This window comes from Pezoporus wallicus, unplaced genomic scaffold (assembly GCF_028554395.1).
Source record: "Pezoporus wallicus isolate ANWC-B61680 ecotype Strahan unplaced genomic scaffold, APGP_CSIRO_Pwel_v1 contig_9719, whole genome shotgun sequence".
In the NCBI taxonomy this organism is placed as follows: domain Eukaryota; kingdom Metazoa; phylum Chordata; class Aves; order Psittaciformes; family Psittacidae; genus Pezoporus; species Pezoporus wallicus.
In genome coordinates this window covers 1,237,323-1,257,987 of record NW_026642910.1, presented here as the reverse complement: position 1 = coordinate 1,257,987, position 20,665 = coordinate 1,237,323, and the positions used below count along the sequence as shown (strand labels likewise).

At 50.3% G+C, this 20,665-nt stretch overlaps 1 long non-coding RNA gene across 2 annotated transcripts in view; it reads right to left on the bottom strand.

Moving 5' to 3' along the window:
• Positions 1-20,665, bottom strand: part of LOC130611935 (uncharacterized) — a 52,927-nt gene that overhangs the window by 16,070 nt on the left and 16,192 nt on the right. Inside the window, exons 1-2 of one of the 2 annotated variants that reach the window (XR_008975355.1) lie at positions 12,494-12,657; positions 8,166-8,416 (exon numbers count right to left, since the gene is read on the bottom strand). This is a non-coding gene — a long non-coding RNA (uncharacterized LOC130611935). Of the gene's footprint in view, positions 1-8,165; positions 8,417-12,493; positions 12,658-20,665 lie in introns of those variants that run through there. The other variant, XR_008975356.1, reaches the window with a different exon arrangement.

Below are 20,665 nucleotides of genomic sequence, written 5' to 3'. Positions count from 1 at the left end.
GCACAGGGCACTTGGATCAATCTGAAGCCTCCAGCTTGATACTTTAGGGCATCATTAAACTCTCACTGATGGGAAAACACCACCCTTCATTATAGTTTTATATATGAAATCTGGGTTTCTTCTCTCCTTACCTTTGTGGATGGCTCTGGAGCCAGCTCAGAGTCTACCTAGCAACACTTCAGCTTGCTCTTTCGGGATGCCATTCCCTACGGAGGCTTTTCTGCTGGAGCCAAATACTTGGCGTGCCTGGAGTAAGCAGCCTGTAAAAAGCAGAGGTGGGAAGTTTGTTTTTTCTTGCTGAACAAGCTTTGAAGCAAAGAGCCTTTTGCCTGCTTTGTATCCTTCTGTTTCCACAAGGGGAAAGTGGTGCTGGTGGTTACACAGGACCTAAACACATCCACATTGTAGCTGGCGCTGAACCCAACACATCTTAGACCAGAGCAGCAAAACAGCCCAGTTCCTAGCACAGAACCTTCTGCAAATAAACTCCATCTCACTTGAACACTACCAATAGCCTCAAAAGCCACCCTGAAAGAACAACAGGAAGAGCTGCAGCCAACCATGATGCTTGCTTTATTGTTGTTTTCATCCCCCCCATCACAACTGGGTTTTTTTCCCCATTAAACACTGAATTATTCTACAGAAACCTCTCAGTTTCCAGCCAATTCAGAGCAATGCTTGATGCTGCAACGACCCATTTTACTCTCAAGTGGAATATTCAGGGAGCCAGCTCCAGAGCCAGTTCCCTGTTGCTGGATCCTGTTCATCCCTGGCAAGGAGCCGATGGATTCAGGGAGGAATTGGGTTCATTCTGTCCAGTTAGAAGGCAGAGACGTCAGAGGAACAGGCAGTGCAGAGCTCAGCTCTCATCTCACGCCCTCCCTGCACTGACTTCAGTGTGCTCTGAGCTAGCACAGATATCAGAGCTCTGCTCACACATGCTTGTGCACAACACATGTTGGGCTGAATGAGCCCAATGCTTCTCCAATACAGCTTGTACTTTGCAATAGAATTCCTAGAACACTGGAGACACAGTAATCCACTTAGTGTGGATGCAGGAAGAACTGGGAGTGAGGGGAATTCTCACAAATAAAGAGCTGGAGAGTCAATGAAGCAACCAGATGGCAGGAGATGCTGGATGAGGGCTGGCCGGGGATGCAGCTGGGGCTTGGAGGATTACAAGGCAGCGGGAGAGGAGCAGAGGGAGTTCAAGGGGTCCAGGTCACAGGGACATGTAAGTGGATTTAAGGGAACAGCATTGATGCAAGTCTCATGCTTTGGGTTTGGAGGAAGGTCTGATTCATACCAATGTAGAGTCAGCTTTGCAGGTCAGCTTAAGGTCTTTGAAAGCAAGGCAACCAGCAACCCTGCTGTGCCTTTTACCCCTGGAGCAGGGACACTGGGTACAAACTGGTCCAGGTCTGAGCTTACTTGGATCAACACATCTCCCACATCAGCTCCAAATACAGGGTTGCAACTGGAACACAGCCAGGGAAGTGCAACCTGCTGCATACAAGGGCCTGTAGGGACAGGACAAAGGGGAATGGCTTTAACCCGATACAGGGAAGATTGAGATCCTAGGAAGGACTGGAGCTGATGGTCACAGGCTTGAAAACCAGTTTGCTGTGCCAGGAAGACAGTGTAAAATGGAAACTAACCCATCGAAGAAAGAAAACGCAGAGCTCGGCAGTCAGGGATGGTAAGGCAGGCAGGGGTGGTAAACCAGTGGTGGGATAGGCTACAATAGCTTTCCAACAGTTTAGGATTGCGCTGTAGGCTGTCCTGGGATTTTTCCAGCCAAACCCCTGCGCTTAATGTACTTTGGATAGTTGTGCCAGGCTCTTATTGCTATTTTACCACGGTTTTATCATCATCTAATGAAGAGTGGGATTCCTTTATGGCATCCTTGGCTCCTGCCTCCTTGCTCGAGTCCCAGAGCGATGTGTGCTCCCTGGCTTGCGTTCCAGACCCCCTGCTTCCTGAAGGTAAAGACAACCGAGAGGTAGCAGAGCCCAGACCCAGCCTGATGCTGCAAAGAGCCCTGCGGTTTGGTAGGCAGGGGTTAAGCAGAGGCAGCAGAACCTGAGTGCTATGGCCTTTATCTGCCTGCTCAAGGAGCTGCAGCCCCCACAAGGAACCACAGGGCCGGTTCTGCAATGCCCACCCATGGAGACGCAGCGAGGTCGGGACCTAACGTCGCGTTGCAACACGCTGCAGTTGCTAGAGATGGGGAGAGGAAGAGCCAGCGGGGCCAAAGCAGCCTCCTCCTCCTCCTCCCAAATCACTATTGCAAGCAGTGATCAACAACACAGCAGTTTCCTTCCTTACCCAGTATCAAGTATCCCCCCCAGTGAAACAGTGGCTGTGTTCCCACTGCATCCCTCCTCTGAAGGATGCTCGAGTGCTCCAGCCCTGTAAAGAGCTCCATGCAGATCCCAGGGCAGGATCAGACCTTCAGGGAATGCATCTTCCCCCCCCCAATAGCAAGAAGCCTAAAAGAAAACTGAAGCTGAATTCCAGTATATTCCATTACACCATATAGTCCTGGATTAAGGTTCCCAAGCTTAATAAAGCTGTTATTGTCCAGTTATTAATGACTGCTTATTAAAACCATATTTATTGCATGTGGTGCTGAGAGATCTCACAGAGAGAGCCCGGGGCACCAATCCTCCTTCCAGCCCATAGTGTTTAATGAGAGATACATGTGTATGGGGTTGTTAATGCACAGCAAGTATGGTTTTAATAAGCACTTGTGCCCCAGCTGAGGCAGTGCACACAGACCTGTGAGATGGAAATGAAATGCACATTTAGAAGCAGCATTAGTGGCTGTTTGGGATGGGATGGAAATACATTACCTCGGAAAAGGGAGAGTTTTCATTGCATTAATAACAGTTTTAAGGATGTTTGGTATGGGAGATGGACAGGGCAGGGTCCAAACCCTGCTGCATCCCCCTTGCTGCCCAGCATTGCTCCCTAATTACACATGGGGCTTCAAAATGAGTTTTTATCCCAAGAGACGACTTGGTGAGATGCAGAGATAGCATCAATATGAAGGACAAAGCCCTTTACAAACAACAGGCCTCTCGCTTCCCATAGCCCAGGGTTAGCTGTGGCTGCCCCATCCCTGGCAGTGTTCAAGGCCAGGATGGATGGGGCTTGGAGCAACCTGCTCCAGTGGAAGGTGTCCTTGCCCATGGCTTTAAGGATGAGCTTTAAGGTCCCTTCCAACCCCAAACCACTCTGGGATTCTATGAGGGGGTCTTTGTCTCTCTTTGGACCCATTCACCCCATCACACAACCATGTCTCAGCTGCACAAGGCACAACCCTCACCTTCCCCACTCTGCCCACATCCCCAGAGCCACTCAACCCACTTGCCCCCTGTTTATGTGCTCAGCCCCACGGGCTGTGCTCCATGTGTCAGGGGGGTTTCATTCTGAGCCCTGAGTTTTGGAGCAGTCACAACTGCTCCCCCCATCCTTCCCCTTTTTCTTCTCCCTCCAAGCAGCTTAAGCCAGAGGCTGGGGGTAGGAGGGGAACCGCTGCCAGAAAAGCTCCTAACAGCCCTCTTTGGAGACGGGGTTTATACACTCAGCTGTCCCTTGTAAACTAAGCCCTGTGTGAGATTTCATTCCCCCCAACCTTTCAATCCCCCCCCTCCCCTCCTGCTTTGCTCACGCTGCAAGTATGCAGGGAAAAATGCTTTGGGACAAGAATGTCCTTTTGTGCTGCAGGAGCAAAACTAACCCAAGCCAGGCTGCAAAGACACAGCGGGGAGCATCACTGCTGCCTTGTCCTGCCCTTCCTGGAGGGGTCCAGAGGGTTCTGCTGGACAGAGAAAGGTCCCTCTTCCAGATACAGGTTCTCCAATTCCATTGTGGCCAAAGCCCTGTTGTTCTGCACTGCAGCAACGTCAGCGCTGTGATCTGTAAGTGGAAGTGACAGCAAAGGGATTCTGTTGGGATCCAGGATGGAGTTCCTGCAGTCTGAGCACTAGGGGGGACCAAATAAAGCCACAGCACAAAGGGCAAGGTCTGCACACCAGGAGCAGCTCTTGGTGGGCACTACTGATCCTGAGGTGGAGTCCCATGGGGGAAGTATTGCTTTTCCATGGAAGCAGGGATGCTTCATTGGTTAAATGGGTGGCATCTCAGCTGGAGATGGGACCCATCCCACTCGCATCCCTCTCTGAGGCTTCTGGTGTGCATGGGAAGGAGGGAATCATAGATCACAGACTGGCTGGGATTGGAAGGGACCTTAAAGCTATCTGGTGACACCTTCCACTGGACCAGGTTGCTTCAAGCCCCTGTGTCCAACCTGGCCTTGAACACTGCCAGGGATGGGGCAGCCACAGCTTCTCTGGGCACCCTGTGCCAGCGCCTCAGCACCCTCACAGGGAAGAGCTTCTGCCTAAGAGCTCATCTCAGTCTCCCCTCTGGCAGGTTAAAGCCATTCCCCTTGGCCTGTCCCTACAGGCCCTTGTCCAAAGCCCCTCTCCAGGTTTCTTGCAGCCCCTTTAGAAGACAGCACCATCCCCAGAGGACCTGACGTGGCCAAACCCTTTGGAAAAGGGAACCAGTGAGCACTGTCTGCCTTGGAGCAGGATTAAAAAGGAGAGGAAAACAGGATTTGCTGTGTTGTGGCCAGAGCGGATGTGTCAGCACAGCACGTCCCCAGGGGAAAGGAGTTCTGGCTCCAGCTGGGACAGCCTCACAGTGCAGGAAAAAAGGGTCCCAAAACCATGCGTCCCTGCTGACCAGATGTGCTCTGCACATGCCTGGGAGAAGGAATTCCAGCTCCTTTGGCTAAGTGCTGTCACTTCCCTGCCAGCCCCGGGAGGGATGATGCCAGGGGCTGGCAGAAGGTGCCTTGTGTTGGCAGGGCTGTGTTGGGAAGCTGGCAGCACCCAGAGCATCCTTAGCACAACCCGCATCCCCCAGGAGCTCAGGAGGAGCTCAGCGATGGGTGATGCTGTCCCAGGAGCTGTCACATCATGTAAAGGCATCACCCATCAAAGCAGGTGTGAGAACCCATGCTGGGGTCTCACTGTGGGCCTGGGTGCTACACAAGTACCATGACTGCAGCCACGCTGCCTTCTCCAGCATGGCCTGGGCCCTGAGCCCAAGCTTTGCACTCCCTGAGTTAATGGAAATCTTATACACATGGAGCTGGCCCCTTCCCAAAGACACTCCACACGGCTCCGTGCTCTGCACATGGATGCAGTGGAGGGGACTGAGGGAGGAAGGAGCCAGAAGTCATCCAACAGGCAGCAGGGCATGGTAAAGAGCCCTGCTCTTGTATCCCCTCCTTGGTGCAAGCTGATCTAAGCCACCTCGTACATCCCCAAAAAGCTCTTTTCAATAGGGTTGGGCAAGGAGGACCCCAGGGCTCACCTATCACTTCAGGCAGGAGGTGCCAAAGCAGTGGGAATCATCCCTTCCCAGGGTTGTCCTGCACTGAGAGATTAAACCCACTAACATCCCATACATCCAACCTATTCGTGGTGCAAGGAGCCAAAGTTAAGCCCTATCCCTGGCAGTGTTCAAGGCCAGGGGCTTGGAGCATCTGCTCTAGTGGAAGGCATGGAGCTAGATGAGTTTAAAGGCTCCTTCCAACCTAAACCACTCTGGGATTCCACAATCCGAGACAGAAGAGGTCCAAGTTTTCTGCCATCCCTGACAGCTCCATGATGCCTGGAGCTGGTTTTAACCCCCATGCAATGCATGGCCCCTTCCACCCCACTGCAGGGCCCAGACCTAAGGAGGGTCTTGTTCTTCCTAACATGTTTTACACCTCCTCTAAGCAGCCTGCCAGCTGGATGCCTGCGCTCTTAGGGCCATTCTATGCATCACCTAAACAGCATCTGAAATGAAAGGGCTTCGTTAACAACAGGATATGGAATGCTCACGTTAGTTTCCATGAGTACAGCAATCTGAAAGCCTTGGGAATTAATGGCAAGGCTTCTGTTGCCTTCACGGGGAGCACAAGGAATGACCAGAGATGAGACAAGGAACTGCCGCTCGCTTGGGCACCGGGGTCACACCAAAGGGGAATTGTCCCTTTGGTCACAAGCCTGTGGTGTTCCTCCCTTTGGGAATAGAAAGGGAATTGCACCAAATTGTATTTTTTTCCTCCTGCTTTTCTCCCTGTTTCCTCTACGTGGAAAAGAGGTTTCCAAAAGGGGAAATGCCTTCCCTGCAGCAAACCCAAACCTGTTGTTGAAAGCTGAGAGTTGGTATTTGCACCCGAGAGGAGGAGTTCTGACTCTGTCACAGCTCCCAAATCTGGAAAGCCTGAACTGAAGTGCAGATTTAAAGCTTATTTTAGAAGCGTGACAGCAAATAACCCTGCAGGTGTGAAAGGAGGATGCACCCGCAGATGGAAGGTTCCATCTCAAAGCATCCCACCACCAAGCACTAAAACCCACTTTGCACACACAAGCTGCATTTAACCTTTTCAGATGGGATTCTATCCGTGGCTAGAAGAAGCAGCTTGGAGCAACCTGCTCTAGTGGGAGGTATCCCTGCCTGTGGCTTTAAGGATGAGCTTTATGGTCCCTTCCAACCCACATCTATGGCTCTCCCTCAGCCCCTTCCAGCCCAGGAGGGCAGCCAAAAAGTGTCAGCAAGTGACTCACCAGCAATGGAAAGACTTGTGCTGCTAAGGCCAGCTCCTGGCCCTGGCTCTTCCAACTGACACAACCACTTGGCCTTCACCCTTGCTTTAATCTATAGATCTACAGCCCACATCACTTTGCTCCAGAGGTCTCTCAGTGTCTTCTTGGTCCCCTTCTCTCCCTACCTAGGACAACATGGGGCTGAAGGAAGAAAAGCAGAGGTGCCTCTTCAAGCTGGCCTTAAATCCTGACACTCTGTGACATGAAAAGCTTTCAGGGGGGAAGAACCAAGCTAAGGAAAGCAGTAAAAGCCTCCAGGCTTGTCAGGAAGGTAGCAGGGAGTGGAATGCTCTGGTCATTTCCTGGCCATGGGCAGCCTACAGCTGTGGGATGCCTTTTAAAATAGGTACAAGAGGCTGGAGGTAGCCGAGAGCAAGTGGAGTGGGAACTATCACATACATCATCCATAGGGAATCTGTGCAGGGTGCCCAGAGAAGCTGTGGCTGCCCCATCCCTGGCAGTGTTCAAGGCCAGGTTGGACACAGGGGCTTGGAGCAACCGGCTCTAGTGGAAGGTGTCCCTGCCCGTGGCAGGGATTGGAACTGGATGAGCTTTAAGGTCCCTTCCAACACAAACCAGGCTGGGATTCCATGATTCTATGTGACAAACTCCCTGTATGAAGCCATTCAGACCCAGATGCTTTCCAGTGCATCCTAATAACAGATAATTCCCATTCCCTTGATTTGATGCACTGTCCCACCTCATCTGCCTCCTTTCCTGCCGTTTATACCCCTCCTCCCTGCTGAGCCAGCTATTCCCAAACTCCACTTGTGCTGGCTTCAGCTTCAGCACTGACTCTTCCCAGTCCATCTGTGAAAGCTCAGCCTAATGCGTAAGGCCTGTGCACTTACACGCAGCAGAGGTTTAAGCAAGGAGAAAGTGTCTCCAGCAGATCCAAGACTGCTCCACACACCATTCCAAACCCAACAGAATCCCAGGGAAACCCGTCCATGGCTTGGACCCTGCAGTGCAGACCCTTCTGTGGAGAGGAAAACAGCCCTGGCAAGCAGAAAAGCCTGAGCCTGGCTTGGGATACAGTTGTGCATCAGAGCATCTAAATGAAGAGCTCAGGAAAAGGCTGGTTTGGCTGAAGCCAAAACAACCTTTTGTCCAAGAACTGACTCAAGACACCAAAACCCAGATCCATGAATAACTTCAGGCCCTTCCCTGCTGCTTCCAGAGCTCCACTTGTCGGGAATTAGCTTTTTGGCTCTCCTACAATGACAGAGGAACCGAGAGCCCACTCAAATAAACACTCTCCTTGTGTATATTTGAACCTTTCAGCATGGCCTAAGTTGCTGTGCAGGGCTTATTTGTGTTTGTAAACTGTGAGATGGAGGCACTCGGAGTTTACTTCTTCCTCCCAACAGCCAACTAAAGCAGGGAGCACGGATCAGGTGGGACCTGTTCCCCTTCTCCCTACATTCATGACTTCACATCCTCCCAAACCACCACCACCAAAGGAAATGAAGGAAGTGGAACACAACCGACCTTGTAATGATGCCAGTCAGCAAAGAAGTTCAAGGATTCCATCCACAAATCCAGCTGGAAGAGTCCGGAAATGACTGTGGGGTTGGCAGCAGCGCGAGGTTCATCACGTTTAACGCTATTTTATTCCCTTTCCCAAATTAATTGAGGTCTTCATGAATCATTGGATCTCCAAAAGGGTGAGGAAAACTGGCACGGAGATGGACCACAACACCGGGACTGCTGGCTTCAGTGGCTGGTTAGTTCTGCTGGCCCTGCAAACACAGACATCACCAATAGCACCCCAAAACCTCTCCAGCAGTGAAATAGGGCACTTGTGTTTGCCCTGACAACTACTGCAGCCAGAGGATGAAGCCTGGCATCTGGGAAAGGGACATTCAGCCTTATTCCAAGTGTTTCCCACTAGGGAGAAGCAATCCCCACCGTTTACACCTCAGCCAGGCGCCTACCTGATGGATTTGAGGGCAAGCCTCAGGGTATGAGGGGATGCTGAAGCTCCTCCTGCAATCGACTCCTCTCTTTAATAACTGAACAAGCTGAAAGAACACAGGAACAAAATAAGCAAGCACATTCCTCCAGAAACCTCCTCAAAGGGTTTCCTTGTGAATCCTAAGCACAGAAAATCATTTGTGTGGGCTCTTATTTGATCAAAACCACCCTATTTCCTATGTCAATAAAGGGCTATTACCGGTTACATGGTATTTCTGGCTTGTAACTTGATGTCCTGCCTGTATTCCTTTGCACTGGAATCAAAAATGTCTTGTCTGGGAAGCACAGGCCAAATAATCCGGGTTCTTTAAATAACTGGCTTCTTTTTAACTCCTTTCCCTTCACAATTGCTCACTTTCTTAAAGCAGTCACCATCTCTGTGCTCGGTTATCTCCTCTCCACGTTCCCTGATGAAACCCCCTTCTATCACACACCATGCATCCAGGATAACTCTCCATTACCTGCAGCAGGAGTTTGGCCATGGAAACCCACCCAAGCCAATGCACTTGGAGGCAGAAGGGACCATAAGCAGGAATTATCAGCACTACACAAGAGTAACTTTCCCCATACCAATGGGGTGACACTAGTAAAGGACCAAATGAGGAGGGGAATTGATGTCCTGCTGCATCCCTGCTCCAGGATTCATTTTGTGCTCCCGACAGCTTCAGCTCCCCCATAGCAGAGCTCCAGCAGCTTGTAGCTACAACCAGGGCTTCCTCAGGTTGTGTTTACTGCACTGCAACCACCTCCACACGTTGGTGTTTCTATATCTAGTGATTGCTTGGTCTCTGGGAGCTGCTGACACTCTCAGGCTGTTTGATACCATGATCTATCTAATTGCCCCTCGGCTCTTTCCTATTCTTCCCCTGCTGATTGCAGCCCCTTCCATTGCCTTTGTAATTCCTCACCTCTGTGCACCAGAGGCTCCCTCTGACTTTCAACTGAAGCCAAACTCCCCTCATCCAGTTGGATTTGCCATCAGTTCTGTTTCACATCTCACCCCAGCACTGAGGGATAAGGAGGATGCTTCGCTATGGGGCTGCAGGCAGGCTCCACGCTCCTCTGCTTTAACTTTGGAAGCACCAGGAGTAGAAGCAGGTTATCAGTTTCTCCAGGCTGGATTGAATCTGGAGCAGGGAACATGCAGAGCATCCAGGATTTGAGCTTTCCTGCCTCAGTTTACAGCTTAAAGGAGAGATAAAGGGACCTGGTGTTTATTTCACTGCTCTCCATTAAGGGAAAACACGAGCTGAATACACTAACCCCTTTGGGGCACCATCTCCAAGCCTCTGGGAAGCCCAACATCCTTGAAGGAGCATCCTGGTCGCTGAAGGGGGAGGTTATTCCTAACAGGAGCAAGAAAAGGGAGGTGGGCTTTTTGCACATGCAACTGGAAACCCTTGGAGATGGCTTTTGGCTGGGCTGTGCTAAGAAATAAGGGCTGATTCTTGCGAGCATAACTCATGGTGGTGGGAGATAAGGAAGGAATGCTCTGGGATGAGCCTAGGAGAGAGTTATCCTCTGAGATCAGAGCAGGAATCAGCGAGGCAACAGCAGAGGCCAGTCACCAATAATAAATCCAGCCTCGGCACGGCACATCCCAAATGGGAAAAGCGAGGACTATCCCAGCAGGAGAGCAGGAGCCATGCCAAACACATCCCAGAGCAAGAGAGGGGTGTTTGCAACACAAGCTCCACCTCAAGGGCAGGCTTGGGAAGGCAATGCATTCCTCCAAGGTGAGGCAATGGATGGGAAATGGTGCTGGTCCTTGCAGGAATGCTTTCAGTGGTGCTGCTGGGTGGGTAATGGGGAAGGAGGGAGGTCTGAGTAGTCGAGAGCTGGATCCTGGCACTCAAGATGAGTCTCCTGTTTTCTCTCTGCTCTTGCACAACTTGGACCTGTTGGAGAGAGGCCAGAGGCGGCCATGGAGATGCTACAAGGCCTGGATAATGGGAATTAACCTCCCTGCCCTTCCCTTCACGCTCTGGCTGCCTAAATCTTCCTCTCTAACTTCCACCAAGAGAAAGGTTTTCACCACCATTTGTCTTTAATGGCACCTCAGTTCTGGCCTGCACGGCTTGGTCATCCCATCCTATTCACCTACAGCAAGGTGATTCCCAAATCTGTGGTTAAAGCCCACCCTGGCTTCATTCTGCAATGGAGAAATTCATTTGGAGTTGGGAATTTTGACCTAAATTCTATAAATCAGCCTAAAACTGAGGAAATTCTTAGTGTCAGTCCTAACCCTTCCAATCCCAAACTGGGGTTTAAGGGACTTTAGGTCTTCTAATCCTAGGTACACACTCAAACCCCTGCCAAATCCAACCCCCCATCCAATCCAGGGGTGTAACAAAAGCCAATCTGTGGGACATTTCCCATTCCCCATGCTATTCCACAGAATCCCTTCTCCTGCTCTCGAGGGCTATGTAAGCATCATCCTCTCCTCATTGGCTGTGACAGGCTTTTGGCAGGCAGGCCTTCACTGTGGTGGGAGGAATGGGCTGACAAAGCTCCTGGTCCCTTCCTGCCTATTTAGGACACTCAGTGGTCTTGGAATGTCAGGTGACATCATGGTCAGGGATTAGGGAATACTCTTCCCTGCTGGTCTTGGTGTGACAGCAAAGAAACACATCATATGGATAGAATTCACTGGCAACTACACTACATGGCAGCAATCTCTGCTATCAAGTGTGATGGGGACTAAAGGGGAGGCAATGGGATGCCTCTTTCTTACTCCACATGGAAGATGGTCGTCCCAAGTGCTTCTAGGATCCACCATCTGATAAGGCCTTGTTGACACAGGACACTAAGGAAGAGTCAGCTGAGTCTTTCTGGATTGTATTAGCTTAAAGGAATCAAGCTCCTTGTGCAGTGGTTCAAGTCTCCATTCACTTTGGAGGCCTCTGCAGTCCTCTCTCAGTGTGCCCTGACTCTCTCTTTGGATTACCACCTTCAGTTGACTCAGTAAAACCCTTCTGGAAGCTCTAGCACAGGCAGGCCAAGCTCTTTGCATCCTTTCCCCAGTGTCAGAGACAGAAAGATGCACAAGGACAGTGTTAACAGAGCATGAGACCTTGTGCTGGCTCAGGCTCTGTCCCAAGCCCCCTCTCCTCCCTGATGGGAGCAGGAGCAAGCTGCAGCGAAGGCAGGGAATCAAGAAGTCCTGGTATAAAACCGGACACCAGCTCTTCCCTTCGGATCAGACCACATTCCGTGAGCACCTGCTCTGTATTTATTGATCACTCCAGTGGGGAAAAAGCCATGGCAGGGGAAGCAGGATGGGAAAATGCCATCTCAGCTACGCAACAGTGCATTTTTCTACACGCATATTAAATGGTATCTTCTATATTAAACCAAAAGCACATTGTTGAACTCCTAAGGGGCTAATCTGGTTTCCTATCTAATCCCCCATCTCCCCAGGGCATCTTTAAACAGGCTCTCAGAGATGTGTGTGAAGTAAATGGGAAAAAGGGGATGGGGGGGGAATCACAGCAATCCTTTAGCCCATGTCCACAAATCCAGGTTCAGCATCACCTTTCTCATTCAGTGGCAATCATACCCTGTGCTCAACACACAGGAATTGCTGTCAGCTCAGTAATGGACTTGCAGGAGCAGCTCATTTCAGTGCCAACCCCTATTGGAGAGCAATGGGGTCTTCTGGGGACCTCAGCTCCCAGCAGTGTGGTCACATCTCCTATCAATCAGCACATCCCCACTGATAAGAGCATCAGCTGCATCTTCCACTGGGTGAGGCAAGTCTCAAGACCACAGAATAAGAGGAATAACCTCATGCAAGAAGGGAAGGGAGGACCTCTTGGAACACCCCCCCCCTTGAAACATACCTCGGGCTCAATGAACTGCCTTCCAGTTTCACATCCACCTGGTCCATTCCAGCGGGACCGTGCCAAAGGGACCAAGGACCAGACCTCAGCCCATCACCTGCGTTCCAAAATCACTTTTTCCAAAGGCCATTTTCCCCATTCCCCATCCCTGCAAACACCCACCAGGACAAACCTGCTGGGACCAGAGCGGAGCAGCAAACACAGCCAACCTGACAGAGACCTCACCAAACAGCTATGCAAAGAGCTCTATTTTTAAACCTTTGCCTTGGCTACCTATTAACTCCTTTTCTCCTGGGGGGAGGCACAGGGATTCCTCCAAGCCTGCTGCCCCAATTCCTGCTTTTGAACCTGGATGATTTGTTTTCCTCTCCAGGAGGCAGAACTGCACCCCCTGGACCCCATTCCCAGCCCCGGCTGTGTTAGTTTTGGACAGGGCCAGAGCTGTTTCATACTTGGCACTGGCATGGGGTTGTTATACCAGCTGCTTAATAACAACACACCTGTATGCAAGCTGGGGCTGGGGGGTGCAGAGGACCCAAGCAGAGGTGCTCATTATGCTGGTGGCATGACCTCATGGTTTACTTTAGCTGGATGAGCTGATGTGATGGAGAACGTGTTTTCTCAGCTGCCCATGGAGACCCAAGTGACCTATGGGCTAAACCTGATGGGCACTTGGATGTAGGAGCTAGAGCCATTCACCCATCCTTAACGAAGCTGCATCTCTTGCCTGTTGATGTCCAATCAATTTTCCTCTTGGAAAGTCTTGCTGCGAGTGGGGTTTGGTTTGGCTTTCACAGCTGATGAGAAGGATTGAATTCTTTCTTTCGGGCCTTCCTAGAGCTGCCTGCAACAGGCCAGGAAGCTGCAAACCCAATGGCATCCACATAAAGGCTGGGGAAACATCTCTGTGGCAAGCTGAGGGCTCGTGCAGGAAAATCTGAGCCACGTTGACGTAATAATTATAACTCACACTTGCACAGAACCTGTCAGCAGGGGATTAAAAAGCACTTGGTGAACATTATCGACCACAACTCTTCTATGAGGGAGGTAGGAGTCCTCCTCTCTCCATAGGAGGAGCCAAGGCACAGAGAGAGGGTTTTTCCAGCCCATAGTTTGAGAAGGGAGCCTGCACGTTTGGAGGCCTCAGTGTTTGGATGCTAAACCATAGACTCCTAGAATGGTTTGGGTTGGAAGGGACAGGGGCACCTTCCACTAGAGCAGCTTGCTCCAAGCCCCTGTGTCCAACCTGGCCTTGAACACTGCGAGGGATGGGGCAGCCACAGCTCCTCTGGGCACCCTGTGCCAGTCCCAGTTCACAAGGAAGAGCTTCTTCCTTATCTCCAAACTGAACTTCCCCTGTTTCAGTTTGAACCCATCACCCCTTGTCCTATTGCTCAGTCCTCAATGAATATACAAGGAGGTGACAGCTTGGGTTGTGGTGATCGTTATCCCCACAGACCAGTTCTGAAATGGCTTGGGAAAGGCAACTACGGAGCTGTAATCACCAAAGCTTGGGTAAAAAAGCATCATTTCAGCATTATTCTTGTGGTAGGTAGGAGAAAAGCTCCAGTTCTGCGCACTCTTCATGCCTTAGGGGATATTCAGATGCACCGTGGAGCAGAGTTCACCCCATCTTCATTAATGCTTGAGTTTGCCAAGTAGATCAATAGAGGTTCGCTCCCGAAAAACTAAGGACTGAAGTGGAAGATACCAAGCTACACTGGAGGCAGAGAGACTTTGGAATCCTCTCTTTCCTATTCCCTCGCAAACAAGACTCAGATCCAGACAACCCAGAAACCAGGAGCTGCCAATGCGAGGGGAAGGAGTTGGGACCATGCTCCCAAACCATCTCCTTAAAGCCACGCTCATATCATGGCACAGGGGTTTTGAGAAGGTCCAGTATGGGCCATGGAGAAGGAGATATCACCCTTGGAAACCTGGAAAGGCCATAGGAAACGTGACATTGAGCCCAAGAGGAAAGGTAGCTGAGACCTTGGAAGGGTTAATTCAGCAGCCCCGCTCCTAATGCAAACATGTACTGACCCCAATTACACTCCCCACGTTGTAAAAGGACCATAAACCATATATTGCATTGGCAAGATGGTCAAAAGCACCCTGGGGACTGGTGCTGCGAACTCCTTTAAGAGTTTTTACTTGATTTGATTTGAAGGTTTGGGCTGGGTTTGGGGTAGTTTGACTTCTCCAATCCATCTGCATCACTGTGAGGGGCGCGCATAAGCTCTGGGAGGTTAAAGAACTTCTAAGTACTCTGCCTATATAAATAGATCACAGTGAACCAGAGGTATCATCTTCAACATAACTGAGGATCTATCATCTATACCCCACTGACTGCCAGCTTAAGGCCCTAAAGCCACGCTGGGATGAACCACGGACTCCCAATTCATCGGGAATGCAGAAGCTTTGCTCTGGACCACTCCAGCCTCAGTGTCTTTCCCTGATTCCAGCACAAGTGCTCCTCAGGCATGGAAAGCAGCCTCCGAACGCGGCTGTATTCAGCAAGCAACTGTAAAAGTGACACCTCATCAGCACAACCATCTGCCCTGCGTGTTCGGGGTGAGTCATATTGGCTCAGCAGGAATTACACACACACGTGTTTCTACTCCTCCGACCCAACACGGTGCCAGTGCAAGGCAGGAACAGCCTAGGAGGGTCCTTGTGTTGTCATCACAGCTCTGCAGTGTGATGGTAACAAAGCATCCAGTCCCTGCTCCAGCAAAGGCTCTGATTTCAGGTGGCAGGGAGGGAAGCAGAGGCCCTGGGGTGCTCCAAAAGGATCAGGAGCACGGAAGAAAGCTGGAGAGGGACAGGACAAGGGGAATGGCTTTAACCTCCAGAGGGGAGACTGAGACGTAGCTTTGGAAGCAGCTACTATTGCCATTTATTGAGTGGGGAAACTGAGGCGTAAGCCCACAATGAGAGATGCCCACTGTAATTTAAGCTGAGTTCCGAGCTTAATACCCAGAAGTATTGAGAGGTGTCCCCCCAATCCAAAGTGCTTGACAAATCCATGTTTCCCTGCACTGTGATGCTATTGAGCAAGCTCTATGACTTCCTCACGTTGAGGAATTAATGATTAATGGTACCAGAAACCCAAGTGAATTCCCCATCTGTGCCTCCAGCCCCTCAATAAAGGGCTCTCCAGTAAGACATAGCACAGATTTCTTAACTGGAACCCTTTCTCCAAGCTGAATCCAGACTGTGGAGAGCAGACGTGCTGGTACATGTTGCCTTTGGTGGAGCTGGGGGATCTGCAAGGGAAATGGACACTCAACTACTGGCTAACACAGGTCTTTCTGAAGCACTGCACAACACAAACCCAAGGGCTGGACCGCAGCAGTTGCAGTATTAAGAGTATGGGCCAACCTTGCATGGATGTCTCAGGGCTTGCTGATAGTGTCCACGCAGCAGGGTTGCACTCAAAGCAGATGAGACAGTGAATTTCACTGGGTGAAAGATTACTCTACCATTAAATGCACCCAAAGTGCCTGCTCCACTCCTGGCAATGGTTTCATCTTCCAGTGCCAGGAGCTACATCCCAGACAAAGCCTTGAGAACTAAGTTTGGCTTCAACAAACCCTCTGGACCTGCAGAACCTGACACAGAGAGACAGTTTGGAGCTCCTGACCTACACTCCATCATGTGTTTGTCATTTTGACCCTACCTACCTTCATTCCCCACCTCCACTGGCCATGGAAGGTGGTCACACAGCCTCCAAGCGTTGACAGGATCCAGAGCCCATCCAAGCTCAGGCTTTGGCATCCACATCCAGCTTATCCCAGCCGGAACTGGCACAGAGGGCATGAGTTTCGCTGAGGAAAAGCTGTTTCACAATGAAATGCAATGACAGGATCCTGCCAGGAAGAGTTTCTTTAGGGGCGGTTGCAAAAGCAGAGCAATGTGTGGGGTTTATTGCTGGTGAAAGGGGCTGAATGTGCACTCAAAGGGTTGGGAAAGGAGCTGGGGAGAAGTCATGACCCTATGGGATGAAGTGGGGCAGGATCCACATCACAGCAGCAAAACCTCAGGATGAGGTTGTTTCATAAGAAGGATTTGACAAGGGCTTTGATAAAGTTACCAGAAATCACAATATCTGACTTCAATATTCCTCCCTTTGGATTTTTCCATAGAAAACCCTCAAGTCTCCCCCAGGGATTTGCAGGGACTGAGAAACACATCACCAAACCCCTTCTAGAAGACCCTAGTAACCAGCACAGTGCACGAGCTTCATTTTCCAGCTGCATATGAGCACACCATGAAGAACAACTCACCCTTGGCTTCTATTATCTCCCCACCTCTCGATGGTGTCATGGTTTGTGGTATTATCCCCTAAGCTGTAAAAACAAGCCATCTGGGTTTCAACACCCACCACCCAGCCAGTAAAAGGGCATCAGCTCATACATTTTATTAGAGACAGAGGAAAAAGAAAGCCAACTTCTCCATTGATAGAGGTTGAGAAGATGATGTCCAAGAAGGGGCGGGGTAAAGGCAACCTCTAAACCCATCCAAATGCTACAGCATCACTGATTTCACTACAAGAAACCTGGAGAGGGGCTTTGGACAAGGGATATAGGGACAGGCCAAAGGGAATGGCTTTAACCTGACAGAGGGGAGATTGCGATGAGCTCTTAGGCAGAAGCTCTTCCCTGTGAGGGTGCTGAGGCGCTGGCACAGGGTGCCCATAGAAGCTGTGGCTGCCCCATCCCTGGCAGTGTTCAAGGCCAGGTTGGACCCAGGGGCTTGGAGCAAGCTGCTCCAGTGGAAGGTGTCCCTGCCCATGGGACTGGATGAGCTTTGAGGTCCCTTCCAACCCAAACCATCTGTGATTCTATGACTTCAGCCTAAAAGTCTGCAATAGCTTTAGCTCTACCAGATCATGGTGCCCACCAGCATCCTATTTGCCTTTCCATTACACAAGCAAAAGAACATATAAGCAAGAACCCTGTTCCAGGGGAAAGCAACCAAAACTGCTGTTTCCAACACCCATTGTGCAAGTCAAGGAAGCATCCCCATGGCAGGGGCTCTGCAGCCCCTTCTCCAACACCCACTGTGTTTGTTGACACAAGCACAGGGATCTATGGTTTCAAAGCAAACACACAAAGCTGGGGTTGCTTTCCCCCACTGGACACTGTCCTCTCCAGCATTTATCTTGGCCAGGGATGAACTCGCACTCAGATGGATTGCGTTTCGGGGAGTGGCAGCGAATTCCAAGCCCCACTGATGTCCCCACAAAGCACTGCTGAGCACTCACAAGCACTTCTTCAGACAAGTGCCTTCAAGTGCTGGACCCAGCCCAGGGTGCAGCAAAGCTTTAGCATCACCCAACCAGAGCCATGCTACACAGAACAGGGCTGGGAAGAGTTCAGGCAGTGCCAGGATGCTGTTGTTCCAAGGAACTCTGAAACCACAAACTCACTTCCCCAATCATGTACAAACCCAATCCTTTTGGCCAAGCCTCCTGTGAGTACATAGACTCATTTACACTCTGTTGTTATGATTAGAGATGTTATTCTGCATTGGTGATGAAATCCATATGTCTGCTTTCCCCTTCATTCTTTCTCCATTACTATCTGAGGCTTTGATTTATTTCCTGGCTTTCCAAATTGATTATTCAGAGCCATAGAGGAGGGAAAACATGATACTGGAGACCCAGAGACCGGGTCCTAAGCAAAACCAAAGGGCAGGAAAGGAAAAGGCCACAGTGCCAAGTATCACACATCTGTCGTGTCTCTCAATAGAGGTGGGGGGAAACACGAAGCTGTTCTCCAGGATGGAGCAGACAGGGATTTATTGCAGGAACTCAACTTCTTTGCTGAGGGTTAAGAAACTCAGGACCCCGTCTTATAAACACTAAAGCACATAGTTAACTCGGTGTCAGCATCAAAGCCAACTCACGTGAGTGAAGTTATGAAGCATGTGTTTGCAGCGCATGGTCAGAAAAGCTTGAGGAGGCTGGGAGAGAGCACACAAATAAGCAAGGATTAAGAATAACCAACAGAGAGAAAGCTGGCAAGGAGCTCTTGGCAGCTCCAATAATAATAGTCCAAGCCCCACATAAATTACACCCCTGTTAACATTCCCTATGTGAGGGATGCTCCATGGGTCTGTCTGCCAGACTGAGCGAGGAGATGGTCTCTCTGGTGGGACCTTTGTTCTGCATCACTCCTCTCGCTGCACGTCTAAAGCTGGAGCCTGGTGTGGGAGAAAAGCAGCTTGGTTTGCTTAAACCTCCTCACCCACATCAGGCAGCATCAGCATTGAGGGGTCCATCTGCCCCCAGCAGGATCTTCTCTTCTCCAGTGCCTTGTTTCTGCTGTAACAGAGCCCAGTGCCACCATGGAGATGGTTGTTTCAACCTAAGATGACTTCTTCACATGGCAAAAGCCAAACGGACCACTATGACTACTACTTTTACATCACTGGTAGGGCACCTCATGATCCCGTTGTAGATGAGGACCACACATCAGCTCATCCCCAGTAACCCCTGAATACATTCACTGCATGAAGAGCAGTACAGAGAAGATCCAAGTGAGCCTTTATGCTCCTGCAGGTCCCACAACAGAGCCACCAAGGGCACCTTCCCCTTTGAGGGACCAGTTCTCATCTCAGAAGAAGAATATGAGACAGAGACTTTAGTACAGTTCAAAATGCACTTCCAAATGGTGCCTACATCCATGGAGTTCCAACAGAGAGGAAAAACCTCAATGCTACTGCCCTTGGCCAACTGCTGCCAGCTCAGAACAAAAGGAATGCTCCAAAACATGAAGCTTGAGCTGGAAAAAGTTAGAAAGAGCAAGAAAGTGAGGAAAAAAACCCCACTCAGCCACAATGTGCAAGTTTCCTGTGGGAAAATCCGAATGGATTCCCTTTTTGTTTTGGTGGAAAGCTGTCAAAGAAGGGAATTTTCCCATAACTCACTTCCAGGGGAAACGCTGGAGTTGCAGCCAGCTCTATTCTAAAGCTCTTCAGTTTGCAGTGTTAGGCTGGGAATAGAATAAGCTGCTTTGGAAGAGTGTCTTTCTCTCCTAATAGAGGTGGGTTTAGGAGCAGCATGAGCAGTGAGCAGCACTTTGAAGCCATCTGTCAATGGGAGATACAGCAGCACAGCTTAGAAACGTCAGCAGGAGCTTTTAGAGCCCAGTTGAGCTCCTGTTCCCTTCTCCAAGCTATTCCCTTTGCCATATTTCTCACAGATGAATTATTCCTTGTTCTCAGAGAGATGAGAAAGCTCCTGTAGGTGTGTTTCTGCTGCTCATGTCCACTTCAAGTGTGGTCTATCAAACCTGGGCCAAGAAATCACTTCTTCATCCTCTGATCACTGCAAATGAGCAGCACGGAGCTGGGTTTGACAAGAGAGCCCCATCCAAGTCCCACCACTGAGTACTCATCACGTCTCACTGAGTAACCTGTGTGGAAGTTCCTCTCCATTTGCTCACTGGGAAAAGCAAGCAAAAACTCACGTGGAAGGAAGCAAACCTGGCCACAAAGAGAAATCCAGGGGTTGCTGAAGTCAAATCCTTGCTTTCCTGCACTACTTGGAACGCCAATCCCATAGCACTCCGCTTGCTACAGCTGTGGATCACAGAGAGTGTACACCTAGGGACTAGATCAGCTCCATACAACAAGGAGCACCAGGCACTTTTAGCCCAGCTTCCTCCAGAAACTTCCTTCTTCTCCTCTTAGAACTGTCTGGGTTTGCAGCACTCGGTACCATATCCCATGCTCGGAATTGGCAGGGAGATGAAAGAAGCCTGTAGCTGTTGCCTTCCCAAAGCATTGCAGAAGGATCATGTCATGGCTAATCCCTCCCCCAGCACCTATCACTTATTGTTACAAGAAAATACATCACTTTGGAAGCAGGAAAGGTCTTTTTTTCATCTTAAGATTGTCTCCACTTACAAGCTCCAGTAACATTAAACCCTTCTCTCCAGTAACATCAGCCCCACTGGGCATCTGATCTCACCAGCGCCTTCCAGAGCCACGGAAGGGCCGGCAGACAGGAATACAGGATCCAGGACTCCAGACTCCATGGGACAGGGAGACTACCTCGTGTTCTGATAACACACAGCACAAGGAAGAAAGAGCCTCAGGGAGTTTCAAGTCAGTGAAGCCTTACAGCTGGATGAGAGCAAACACAAGGCTCTGTGGTTAGAG